Source organism: Halyomorpha halys, unplaced genomic scaffold, assembly GCF_000696795.3.
Source record: "Halyomorpha halys isolate HHAL.00 unplaced genomic scaffold, Hhal_1.1 Scaffold477.1, whole genome shotgun sequence".
Classification (NCBI taxonomy): Eukaryota; Metazoa; Arthropoda; class Insecta; order Hemiptera; family Pentatomidae; genus Halyomorpha; species Halyomorpha halys.
The window spans coordinates 151151-164536 of NW_027113379.1; the positions used below are offsets into that span (position 1 = coordinate 151151).

Here is a 13386-nt window from a genome sequence, read left to right on the forward strand (position 1 = left end):
TAAATTGTTTAAAAATGATTTTTCTACTACAGTAACAATTTGTTCTTTATCCCTAAAGGCTAGTTGTCACAATTTGAAAGCAAGGATATACAAAGAAGAGACCTAATAGAAAACAGGATGTTCAAAAAAATATGATAATATTGTCACGGTCTAACCTAAATAGTCAGAAGATACGTTATCACCGGGAGACAATTCGTTGTAAGGCCCTATGTTACTGTTTAAACACAATCTAATTCATTTAACTTTCTTTTTATATTATAAAATCTTTCAACTACCTCTACAGAATAAAATTAAAAAATATAATTTAACGTCATTTTCTTGCATGCCATTAAAAATAACTCAATAGGCGTTATAACTGAATAAATAGCTGTCACTAATTGTTGGTTCAAATTAGTTCCAAATAACTTATCAATTAACACGATACAAATTTTAATACTAACCTATTTGCTCTCACAAAACAGCATAGGTCATTTAGTTGAATTTCTTAACAAGTATAGTCAATATATTCAGTTCCTAATATAATAAATGAAATTGGTAATTTTTCTTGTGAAGAAAGGGACGAATAATATTGATAAATGTATTATACATATCTTACATATCTTTAATTTTCATTTATATCTCTAATTTGTTTAATACACCTTTAATTTTGTTTTATTGTATATATCTTATGATTATGGACCATATATCTATATTTTGAACTTGAGAATGGACCGTATGGCTTTATGTCCATTGTCAAGGGACCCTCTGCTAAACATTGCACAAGGAGGAAGAAGAATATATGTTAAATATTTTTTTATTATTTTTTAAATACAGTTTTATTTTTATTTATTAATATGTTATTATTTAATATATATAAATATATTTATTAAAATTGAATCTGTACCGCTACAAACACACTGGAATTGGTTAAGTACATCGTAAGGAAGTACTGTTACTTGACTAGCGGTTGTGCAAGGAGGGTTCAGAATCCTATCCAATTAAGGGTACCAACTTAACGAGGCTGGATGGACCCAGGAGGGCTCCCGAACCCGCAGGGCTAACTCACGGTTATGGTGAAACAGAAAATAATTATCTGGCATAGCCGGATTCCAACCTGGGTCCTTGGAGTTAGTAGTTTTATCAGCTATATTACTAATGTCTGATGTATAACAGAATGTTTTTATACTACAAAATAAAAAAAAATTAAAAAATGTAGTTCTCAACAAATAAATAAATTACCTAAACCGGAATATTCCCGCTAAAATTACTTAAATTATAGCCAAAAATTCTAAAATTAAGAATTTTGACACAATCTTCGCGAGGATAAACTGTGACGTACAAAACACATTTTGGATCCTATGATTTTTTTTTCTCAGTTTGCACTTAAAAAATCAGAGTCCTTAAAGAATACACCAATTTTATTTCTATTGTTTATAACATATTAATTTTGAAAAATAGTTTATTTATTGGTTTCATATATTCTTTATTATTTTTGTAAAGATACTAAAACTCTCATAAGAATTCGTAAATTTTACTACTCTTAGGTTGCTAGTCTATCTGTTCATACATAGTCGATGATTAAGCTTTATTTCACAATTAAACAAGAATATTAAATAAATCAAGAAACGATAATGGAGGTATTTTTTAAACTTTAATTATGAAACTCCGTAATATTAAGTTTTGAAATTCAGAATTTATGGAGACAGCTGTACGACTTTGAGAGAACTCCGGGATTAGATGGCTAAAATTTCGGAACCGGAGCTATTATTGAGTTGGAAAGTTATGAAAGAAAGTTCTTAACTCCAAATTGAGACGCTTTCAACGATCTATTTGATTAAACGATCAAAATTGGTTATGCATTCTCAACGGGGAGCTGGAGGGGTCATTAATGTAAAATAGCATTTTACTTTTCTCCCTTTAAATGGAAAGATCATTCCCAAATAAGAGGTCTTTATATAAGACAGTATTACTCAATAATGTACAATAATAATTAATGAATATCATTCAGATTATTTATTCGATTTTTATAAAAAATATTTTCCACTTTCTGTAATAAACAGTAAATTACAAAAAAAATTTATAATGATGTTAAACAAAAAACAAAAGAATAAAATTCCTAATTAATTAAATTGTTCAAAATACCATCCTGTAAATAACAAAGGCTGCTTTATTTATAAAACTATTTAATAAATCTTTACTTCCCCATTACTAATTTTAAAGCGATCCCATATTTATCAAAATTTCTAGAGTTATGAAAAGCATATGGAAATCACCCGTATTTGTAGACATGCATGTTTTTGAAAATAAAATATTTATATCATTTCATTTAATAGCTTATAGCAAATTTACTAGTTGTATATATTTTTATACAGTTGCAGATAACAATAAATATATAATTAATAAAAAAAATAATTTTTAAATGTTTTCTCTAAGGCCTTGCACATTTTGTAATTTTTTTAAGCAGACATCATTTCTTATTTCGGTAGCCTAGCCTGTTATCAAACATTATTCTAATTATTTTTCAACCAAGTTGGTATTTGAATAGAAGATTGTAAATTAAGTTATATTATAACAAATATTTTAGTAATGTCCTTTTACAATTATGTAACATTTTGGCGAGATAATATGCTTTATATTACTTAATATATCTTTTATTCAACAACACTGGATGGATATTGTCAATAACACTATTAAAGTAAAAATAATTTATTTCTTTTGAGGTTGCAATGTTATACAGCGAATGAAAGCAGATAAAATAAACTCTAAAACATCACTCAATCACAATCGGGTATTTAATATGCTATGATTCGAAACGTGGTGAAATTCTGTTATTTCAGCAACTTAGAAAAAAAAAAAAAAATCTACATTAAGAAATATGAAAAAAAAATTGAATATATTTACTTAGTACTGCTAATACATAAAAAATATGATATAGATTTTTAAGTCCTGGATGATTTGGCATGGAATGAATGGATTGTTAATTTATAACTATAATTTATAACCATGAAAGTTTGTGCTGGGTACAGGAAATGTTATTATTATATGAATATATAGACTGAATATAGATTAAGAAATTGCAAACAAATATTAAAATTGTTTGAATATATATTTGAAATTTTCACATCGTTTCAGGTTCAGATTTTTTATTTTTAAGTTATACAGAAATGCTTTTTTATGCGTGTGAACATAGTTAAGTGTTGCGAAAGTAGCACATTCCTTGCATTCATTTATCCATCTCGGTAGTAGTCGGTAATAGTTTACAAACAAAGATAGTATGTGGTTATCCTAGCTAAGGGAAAGATCAAGGACGAAAAGAAAAAGTTAACTAGAAAAACCTTCATTTAGTTCTAAAAATCACCTTACTCAGTAGTTTTATCCAGCATCCTCCTGGTTAAGTTTTGTAAATAGTTTGAACTTATTTTCAAAAACTTTTTGTAGAACTTCAAAAATTGATAACAAAACACTATACAGCAATTAAAATTCTGATTTGAAAGTCAGTAGTGGCTTAGGTGGATGATAATCAGAAAAAATATATAAACTTCCATATTAAGTGTGTATAGGTATATTAATGCTATGAAATATCTATAAAGATATTAACAGTTTTATATTAACTTTTCGTTATTAATTTATTGGTATACTTTTATTTATGTTATGTATTCATAAAAAAAACAACAGCTTTGAACCTATAAAAAAACAGTAAATAACTAAGCAGTGAACCTCACGCAAGAGTCATAAAGCAAAATATATATATGTAATCATATAATTAAAGACAAACGAGAGAACATCTCAATCTAACACCATAAAGAATAATAACTAAATAAGGATTGCAAACCGCCCAAAAATATTTAAAAAATACACTGGTTCGATATTTATTACTTTTTGACAGACTAAGGCTTTTGTAATATTGTGGAATAAATAATCTGAATAATGAGATGAAGATAATTGATCGTATATAAATGAGAGAAGATAGTTAGGGTCAGCAGAAAAACACAAACAAAAAATTATTTATTTGTGCCGACGTTTCGACCAGATTTTCAGGTCTTCATCAGGGAATTATTGACAGATATTCTGGCTAAACTCAAACGCTATTCAAGCTAAACTCAGTTTAGCCTGAACATCTGCCTATAACTCCCTGATGAAGACCCGAATATTAAATCGAAACGTCGGCACAAATATATAATTTTTTGTTTATTTGTGTTTTTCTGCTGACCGCCCCCGACAATCTTCTCCTCTGAATAATCTGAATAGTTTAATATTTTTTTCGCTCAAGATACTTTATTTAATTTTTTTTTTTTTTACTCTCATACCATTCTAAATTACGAATTTATAAATTTAAGATGTTAGTTAACAGATTCGGATTGCTCAAATTTAATGTCAAAGAAAGGTTTTAATACCAAAATATAATTGAGTTTACTCCTTATTTTGACATATTTTATCAATTATTAAAATTGATCACTATTAAGGGGACGTTTATTGAGCGTGCTGCTATGAGAGAAAACACAGCAGCAATAAAACGTTTAATGGGTAGCGACATTGTGGCCTAAGTCTTATCATTATCAAGGCATAGAAAAAAGGTATTATGAAAGTATAAGAAGAAAGATTAAATATGGAAAAAGTATGAAATAGGTAAATAAGGAATAAATTGAATTGAATATATTATGTAGAAAAAATACCTAACATTGTAATATCATGGGTATTGTAACATTGTGATAGCATATAATAGCTATAGGTATTTTTATTGCATATGAAGAAATTTTTAATACACGAATATGAGATATAGAGTAAAAATTTAAACAATGAGCGATAAATGGTGAAATTCAGATGCGAAAGCAATGGTCCTCCGTAACAGGGCAATCTTGTTTTTTTTCGATACATTTCTGACATCAACCAACATGTGTTTTCCCATTTAACACTCTTTGACATGTTAAACTAAAGATCATGAATACTCCTAATGAAGAAATTAAACGAGCTGTGTTACGAAGTCCTTCCACACCTTATTCGCCAGACTTATCTCTAACAGATTTCTATCTGTTCACATATTTGGAAAACCTCCTTAAAGGTAAACGTTTTGGAAATGATTCTCAGGTCCAAAATGCATCTTCTGAATTCATTTCTTCACAAAATCTTGAATTTTTCAGTTCTGGGTTTGAAAATTCTATACCACGTTGGAAAAAATTATAGAAAATGATGGTAAATATTTTGATTTCATTAAGTTATTTTACTAAAAAAAACCTTTCCATGAAAACTGATATTTTATAAGAAACGATCCAGTAGTTACTGTTGCTTTTATAGACGCTTACAAGTATACCATTTAAATTTATGATCTACACAGGAAATGAATCCTTAAATTCTCTCCTTATAACTTTCCCTTTCACTCAAGTTTTGATCTTCAATTCCAGATATAGATATAGTAAGCCTTTATAAAAATCTAAGTACTTTATTAACTTTAAACTAAAAGCTTTGTAGTTTCATAATTCTTCGTTCTTCATTCTATAGATGATCTCTCCTTCTCAATTATTTAAAAATCCGGCACAAGTGAGAGGATAGCTTATTTTCAGTTTTCAAATATTGGCAAAATTCCCGCCTAAGATAGTGTTACGTCCTCAATTAGTATCTCCGAATTTTGGAATAATAAATGTATTATTTTGATATTATGCGGAATATCGATACAAAACTGTTGTATTATCTATTGTCGTAGATAAACAACAGCGGTCCAGCAGGAAACAATGATATAAACAATTGAAGAAGTACTTGAGGTTATGTTTTTAATGTTTTTTGGAAATTGCGAACAATACTATGTGTTCAAGACTCAATCGATATCCTTTTTTTCTTTTCAGCATTTCGAAATAAAATCTTGAATTTAATGATTAAAGATTCTTTAGATAGTAAATTTGACTGAGGAACTTTTTCCAGTTCTTTTACACCATACTTAACTCTATAATTTCCAATGAAAAGATATATTTTCAAGGGTTCTTACAGAAATTAAAATTTTGTTTGCATATATTTATTGTTAATTTCGTTACCCTATGATTTAATCATTTGCTTTTATTAATGTAATCTCAATATGTTTTGAGATAAAAGTGTTTTACATTTAAATGAACACCAGTTGCCAGTAACACTTTAGTACTTTCTATTGAATATATTTTTTATTTCATTAAAATAATAAAAAAAAGACTTATTTAAAAATATACTTGACTTTACACATCAAATGTAGCACAAATTATAATGACTTCATTACAAAATTAATATTCAAGATTTTTGTTGATTCTATTTATAGTAATAATAGATTAAATAGCATCATTTAAATAGAATTTAATTAACATAGCCATTAATTATGATTAAAAAAAAAAATGCACCACTCTCTACTGCATTCTTTTTTTATGTATGATGATGTCTTCACTGGACTCAGCAATTTTTATCCAAGAAGTTTCTTAAATTCGAAAACTTTCATCAAAAAATCATCATTTTTCAAGTTAAATTAAAATTATTTTCATCTTTCAAATACAAGTATGGAAATTTCATGGCAACTGGAGTTCATTGTGGATTAATTATTTCCTTAAACTTCAGTTATTATAAAAAAAATATATAAAAAAAAGTATTTATAATAATTTTAAGTAAATTAATTTTCGCGGAAGGAAAAAGACGATCAGAAGCATTTTGTAATATTTCATTAATAGGTAAATATAATTTGAAATATAAATGAAATTACCTGATTTTTTTTTTTAAAATCCTTTAGAGGCAGGAAGAGGAAAGAAATCTGAAAAAAAAAAATTGAATATACAAAATTGTTAAATACATGAATAATAAAAAAAAAAAATACTAAGCATGAATGGATATATTATTATTATTTATAAAAAATGTTATACACAGAAAAATCTAACAAAATATTCCATAAGTATTAATAATGAATTAACAGTTGGTCTAATGGTGAAAATAAAGTTATTAATGAAAGTTATTTTATTTCAAATAGCAGTAAAAAATATAAGTATCATAATAAGGTGTTATTATTATGTACAATATTGTTCAGTTTAAAAAAAGTTTAATGGCTTTGTCACTTACGATTTTTTTTTAATATTACTTTCATTAGATTGACCATATATATTTGTAACCCATCAGAGATATTGAGTAGTCACTCACAATACAATAATTGAAAAATTTATGATGGCCTCTATATATGACCAGAAAAGTTTTAAATAGCAGTATTAAATTATAACGGTATGTTTTAAAAAAGAAGCATACATTTTGTAATTAGGAGGGAAGGATAATTTTATATTGTACATTTGTATAAAATGTTACGGACATGTTCGATAACAAACAGATTTAGTTGATTCCCTAACATTTTTAGACTGAATTACCAAACCGAATTAAATGTTGGATGGATCTCTAAAAGAAAGCTGAAGTGGGTAATTGGAAATGAAAGTGGACCTAGGCAGGACGGGCGGCCGTCTGTCGCGGTAGTTACAACATTAACTGCTTATTGAAATTTTAATAGTTTATGGCTTGGAAGATAGGTAAAAATAAATTAACATTATTTATGACTTACTTTATAGGGCAGTAAACATACAACAAAAACGGAATAAAGACGACAATAAAAATAGAAACCTTGAAAAATATTAATCATGGTATGTGTCCCAGAGCAATGAACACTTTGTAGCAGAAACAATAAAAATACAATTTAGCCTTACACAGTCTAAAAATACAAAGTTCTATTGAAAAGCTATTCAATAGTCAATAATTACTCTTTTAATTAATTCCTTACCACACTGATTCAATTTCAATGTTCTATATTGATTTTAAATTAGTGATCTTGAAAAATAATTATATTTACATCTCTATGTAACTTGTTAACTCTATGTAATTATTCCAATACATTTAACACTATTTTTTAATGCATATTGTGTAAACATTTTTTATTTAGATTAGACTGTAATAATTTATCATTTACAAAAATTCTTTAATTTATTATCTAACTCATTACAGGCAGTACCTTTATTATTCTGTAGATTATATTCATCTTTAGAATTATTAATAAATTAAAATGACGAAAAAAATAAAAGAAACTATACGTATTACTATTAAAATCAATCATTATCAGTCTTACTATTACTATTGATTACTAGTAGTACCTTTATCAATCTTTAAATTGTGTTCTTCGTTAGAATAAGAAATAAATTAAGTCTCATACCAAAAAACCGAATTTATGACAACGGAAACAAAAACTACGGCAAAATAAAATAGAGACGAAATATGGACAGATAAGAGTGACAAAGAAATTTAAATATCTTTTTTTCTGTTTATTATTATTATTTATAATTAATTTCCTTAACATGTTTTCTAGATAAAGTGTAAATAAAAAAAAAATTATCGCTTTCAAAATTGTTCATTATTGAGACAGACTGTTATATTTCACAATAAAAATAGTTTTTATCAATTGTAAGAAATAATGTAATGTTTTTCGGAGGTTCAGTAAAATTAATATTTGCAGTAAGAATAATAGTTAAGACATCCATTTACAAGTGTTAGTGTACATAAATGTAAAAATAATAATAATTAAAACCCATTAAATATAGGAGAGGTACTTCGAAAAGGTGATCTAGTGCCTAGAGAGCCAAAAAAATGCATCTAATTTATTTTTAGGTTAATTAGTAGCAATTGCAATCTAGATTGAAACTGGGTTATTATTTCAGATATAAAGAACAGAAATAATAAAAATAACATCTGCATACTTCCTTAATTAATACAGATCCCCACTAATTCGATTAACTCATAAATTAAAATATATTGTATGCAAATGCGATATAAGTTTAATTTAGGTCATTAAAAAAATTATAAATTATTCCAGATAATAAAGGATTCATTAGTCTCTAAATGATGTAATTCTCGAAGATATTTTGAAAGCTACTTTTGAAAAACCGAATTAACTAAATAAGCATTGCATAAAAATCCAGTCGTGCTATAACTTACATTTCTTTTACATCATTTCCCATAATTTGACCTTTGGGGGGAATAAGGAGGGGACCCAAATAACAGGGGAAGGATGAGACAAGCCCTGGCGCAATGAGGTTGGGGGGGGGATAGAGGTTAACCACCTTCAAACAGCGGGCCTTTTAACCTAATCCATTTGATATTTGAATATCAAACCCTCTTATCCTGCTGAAAATCATTAATATTAGAATTTCAAATGTCAGAGGAAGTTTAAATTTTATTTCATTTTCTGGCACACTTTACGAGTCGATGAATGAGGTGAACTTTCATCCATATGCTGTTAAAGTAAAAAATAAAATAAATAAATTTATCCATTTTTAGAAATAAATAAGATATTTACTTATATATACAAAAGTCTCAGAAATTTAGGACAACCAGATATGCTTTTAAAAGATGTGCAAAGATGATGCTTGCGAATTTTCAACATAATCTATGTTTTTATCTGAATAAAAAAATATATATATTATTGTTTTATCTGCATTACCTGTTTTGTTTTTTTTACATTGGGCAACAAGACATTGTTTGCATTCTGCTAAGTATTGTCCATTTATCTAGGTCAAATTATGAAAATGTTAAATAAAAATGTAGTAATATTTATTCATTTAATTTAGTATATTAATTATCATTTTATAAAAACCTTTGGGTATGAGAACTATTAAAATTTCACGTTCATATTTGGTATCTAATCTAAAAAAAACGATTAGGACTTTAAAGCACAGGGTCTGGGCCTTTCAGTAGGAACAAACAAAAAGTCGAAAGTAATAGTGATAAATGAACACATTGAAACCAAAATTAAAATATAAATAAATAAAATCTCTACATGTATATAAACGGAAAAATAAATAAAATGAACATAATCGATCTATGTGCACAAAGAAATAATAAATAAAATGAACATAATCAAACTAGAATAAAGTAAAATAAGTAAAATTTTGAACTGATATAACAATAGGAAAAATATATATTAATAATAAAATAATCACTAATCACATTTACTCTATTATGTACAATAAGGGTATTCACGATCTTTAGTTTAGCATGTTAAATGGAGAAATAGTTGCTTCTTTCACCATGTTAAAACGATATAACATATAACATGGTTGGGAGTCTGTTACTAGGGTCTGCTATATGGAGAATGACGTTACGCAACAGATCAGATTTTTTTTTTGTTTCGTGTTAGGTTACTTGCTCGTAGTTTGTGTTTTGATTGTGTTAGTATTGTTTTGGATGTTTTTATAACTAATAAAAATGTAATGACAGTTATCAATTAATTCATCTAGTTTCTGTTCCATATAAGTTAAAAGATCAACAAGACTCAATAGCCAAAATTTAATGCTTCCACTTTTCACACAATTTAGGCATGTTGTAATAAATTACTTTAATTAAAATTTAGAAGTAAACAATAATTCGATAATTAATAATTAATTATTCGAAGGTAGACTTGGTTGGTTTTGTTATGTAAATATTAGATAAAAAAAAGTTTTAAAAATAAATATTAAAATTTACCGAATAAATGTGGAATTAATAATGATAAGAAATGCATTTTAATTCCATGAGTTTTTCTTCATGTTGATTTTATGTTTTATCTTGAAGTGGTAATAAAACAGATTAAATTTACAGGAAGCGTTGGTGAACTCTTTTCGGTATTTAAACTAGATATTGATAAAATTGTTAACCTATGATTAAAGTTGACCTTTCAGAGTCTCGTTTAAATGCTGAGACAGAAATACCCATAGCAATACTACAAAAATATTTTTGATATATCCATTTATTGTTTGGTTAAAATTGAATTGAAGAAATATGATGGAATTTATTTTTTTATACAGCTTTGATTTGATTCCTGCGTAATATTTTATCCTATGTATTAGGAATACACAGTAAAGAAATTCGCATCAATTCAGAGGGCGAATGTCACTTGTCGCGAATCCAAGACTTGTACAAATCCTGGGTAAGCAAAGGAAGCAAGAAGCATTGGTATTTGAACCCGGGTTTTCGGAGTTAGTAGAACAATGCCTTATCATTGAGCTATCCACTCTCAATTTAGTTCAATTTATAAGTTATATTAATTATTTACATATTTTTGTTTATAAAAAAAAATAATAATAACAAAAAAATATGAAATAATTTTTGTTTAATTTTCTATCCCTATTTTTGTCTTTTTCATTATTCAGAACCTTCTGTAGGCATGCTAGTATATATTTATTTTGCTGTCTTGAATATTTTATATTATAGATTGGAGAAGATGGTCGGGGGGTGCGTTCAGCATAAACAACATAAATAAACAAAACATTTATTTATGCCGACGTTTAGACCCGAGTTTCAGGTCATCATCAGGGCTGTAGAACAAAAGAGATAAAAACCATCATTTAGAGAAACATAAAACTGAAAAGAAATAGTATACAAAAAAATTTGGAATTATACAAAATATTGAATTGAATAATACAAAATAATTGACTGATAACCATATAATTGGACAGTAGCAGATTGATAACAGTAGAAGATGAAATATAATATTATGTAGGTAAGAAGATATGTATAATATATACATATCTAATATATATATGTAAGTGGTGTAAAAAAAAATGAAAAACCAAATTTGAATTTATAAATTGAACAATATGACAGAAAATGAAATATATGATACAATGGGTGATTGACTTATATATGAATAAAAGCGTGATTATTAACTTATTTTTTTTATTTTAGTTTATTTATTTTTTATTACATTAAAGCGTATGTAAAAAAATATTTTTAAAATAGGAATAAAGTAGAAGAAGAAATATATTTTTTTATTACTGTGAAAGTACTAAAATATGATTTTTTATTTTTTTTACTATGGTTTTTGCGTACTGCACATCCCCCCCCCCCATCTTTTTCAATCAGTAATCTACGGTCAACTATCACCTCATTTTATAGATTATAAGCTGTATATTTTATTTTTTTTTTTATGGTTTTTATTGCATATTATATGGCAAATTCGAGGGTTTTTATTTACTGCATTAAAATCTGTGACTTGGTGATCGGTTCCTGGACTTTGTCCTCCAGTATTAAAGACCACTACTAGTTTATTTATACGTTTGTGTGATTTTTTTTACTTTTGTCGGCTATTACATTATAAACAGGATAAATGATAAATGAACACAATAAAGATAAGTGAAATAAAACGAAACGTAATTATCAGCAATATTGTAGATAATAAATAAAAACATATAAATAGAACTACACAACCTAGAAATTCAACCTTTGTTCTAGAATGCTATCAGAAAATGTTTAAGTCAATTTCCTAGACATATCATGTCTTCATCAATATATATTTGTGCTATGTTCAATCAAATATAAACAACTAAAGTTATTTAACAAGATTTGAAACAATGTATTTACACCGAATTGATAGAATTTTAAAATATACAATCTGAAACAAGAGTTAATTATTGAATACGAAGATTGGGGAAATTTTTTAAATTAATTATAACACGAAGAACACAAATATCCATCTGTAGGTAGTTCTAAAATAATGCAAACGTGTGGATGCAGCACAAGTGCCCTTTGCCTTATGCCCAAAAACCGAAACTCAAAGTGTCGGTCACAAATTCAGCCAATTCAAATAACTCATCAAACGCAATTTAATATGGACTTTAAAAGTCTGAGTCACTTTTTTCCACCGAGTCAAGATTAAAAATTCTATTTTTCTTCTTTTTATTATTTTTTTTTGTTTAGTAGTTCTTTCATGTAAAAGTGTCCAGGAATCAAAAAAGCAAACTGATTCGGGAGCTATACACCGACCTGTAACTGATGCCGGAGGGTACGAACTGAACGGAAGTGGACACACGACACTCGCCTCACCTTCACACTGCCATTCCTCAGCTGGACGGAACAAATCCAATATTTATTACTCCTTCCTTCAGTTCTATATGATTTGGATGATCAATTTATAAGACAAATAAATAATTTTACTTCAAAAATCCCCCAAAAAACTTCATTGGAATGAAAAATGCAATCAACAAATCATTAACAGTTAACTGAACTAATTATTACACTAGACTAAACTACTTAAGACTAGTATTGGAAGATTAATAGTTCATTAGCCTGTTTCATAATGAAAGTTAATAGTATTAGTCTATAAATACAAGTACACAAACTAAAAAGTACATGAGCTTATACATTTTTTTCGACTATTAGTGATATTACATGAGTTTAAAAGTAAAAAATTATCTGGGAGAATGGTGTAAGTCAGTTAAATGGTACCAAATACAAACTACAAGATTAATATGAAAGGAATATGGTCCGGGTGCGGTCAAAAAAACTCAAATAGTAGAATTATACTATTTTAATGAGCCAACGTTTCGCCCCACGTTGCAGGGCTTCGTCAGGGCTAAAAAAGATACAAACACATAGTTACATAAGGAAAACAAAAACATAAGT

General features: G+C 27.1%; 1 protein-coding gene across 4 annotated transcripts in view; it reads right to left on the reverse strand.

Moving 5' to 3' along the window:
- Positions 1 to 13386, reverse strand: part of LOC136796629 (inaD-like protein) — a 189903-nt gene that overhangs the window by 103775 nt on the left and 72742 nt on the right. For all 4 annotated transcript variants that reach the window (XM_067050908.1, XM_067050906.1, XM_067050909.1 and 1 more), the window contains exon 2: positions 6689 to 6736. The gene's annotated coding sequence lies outside the window, so the exon portion shown is untranslated. The remainder of the gene's footprint in view (positions 1 to 6688; positions 6737 to 13386) is intronic.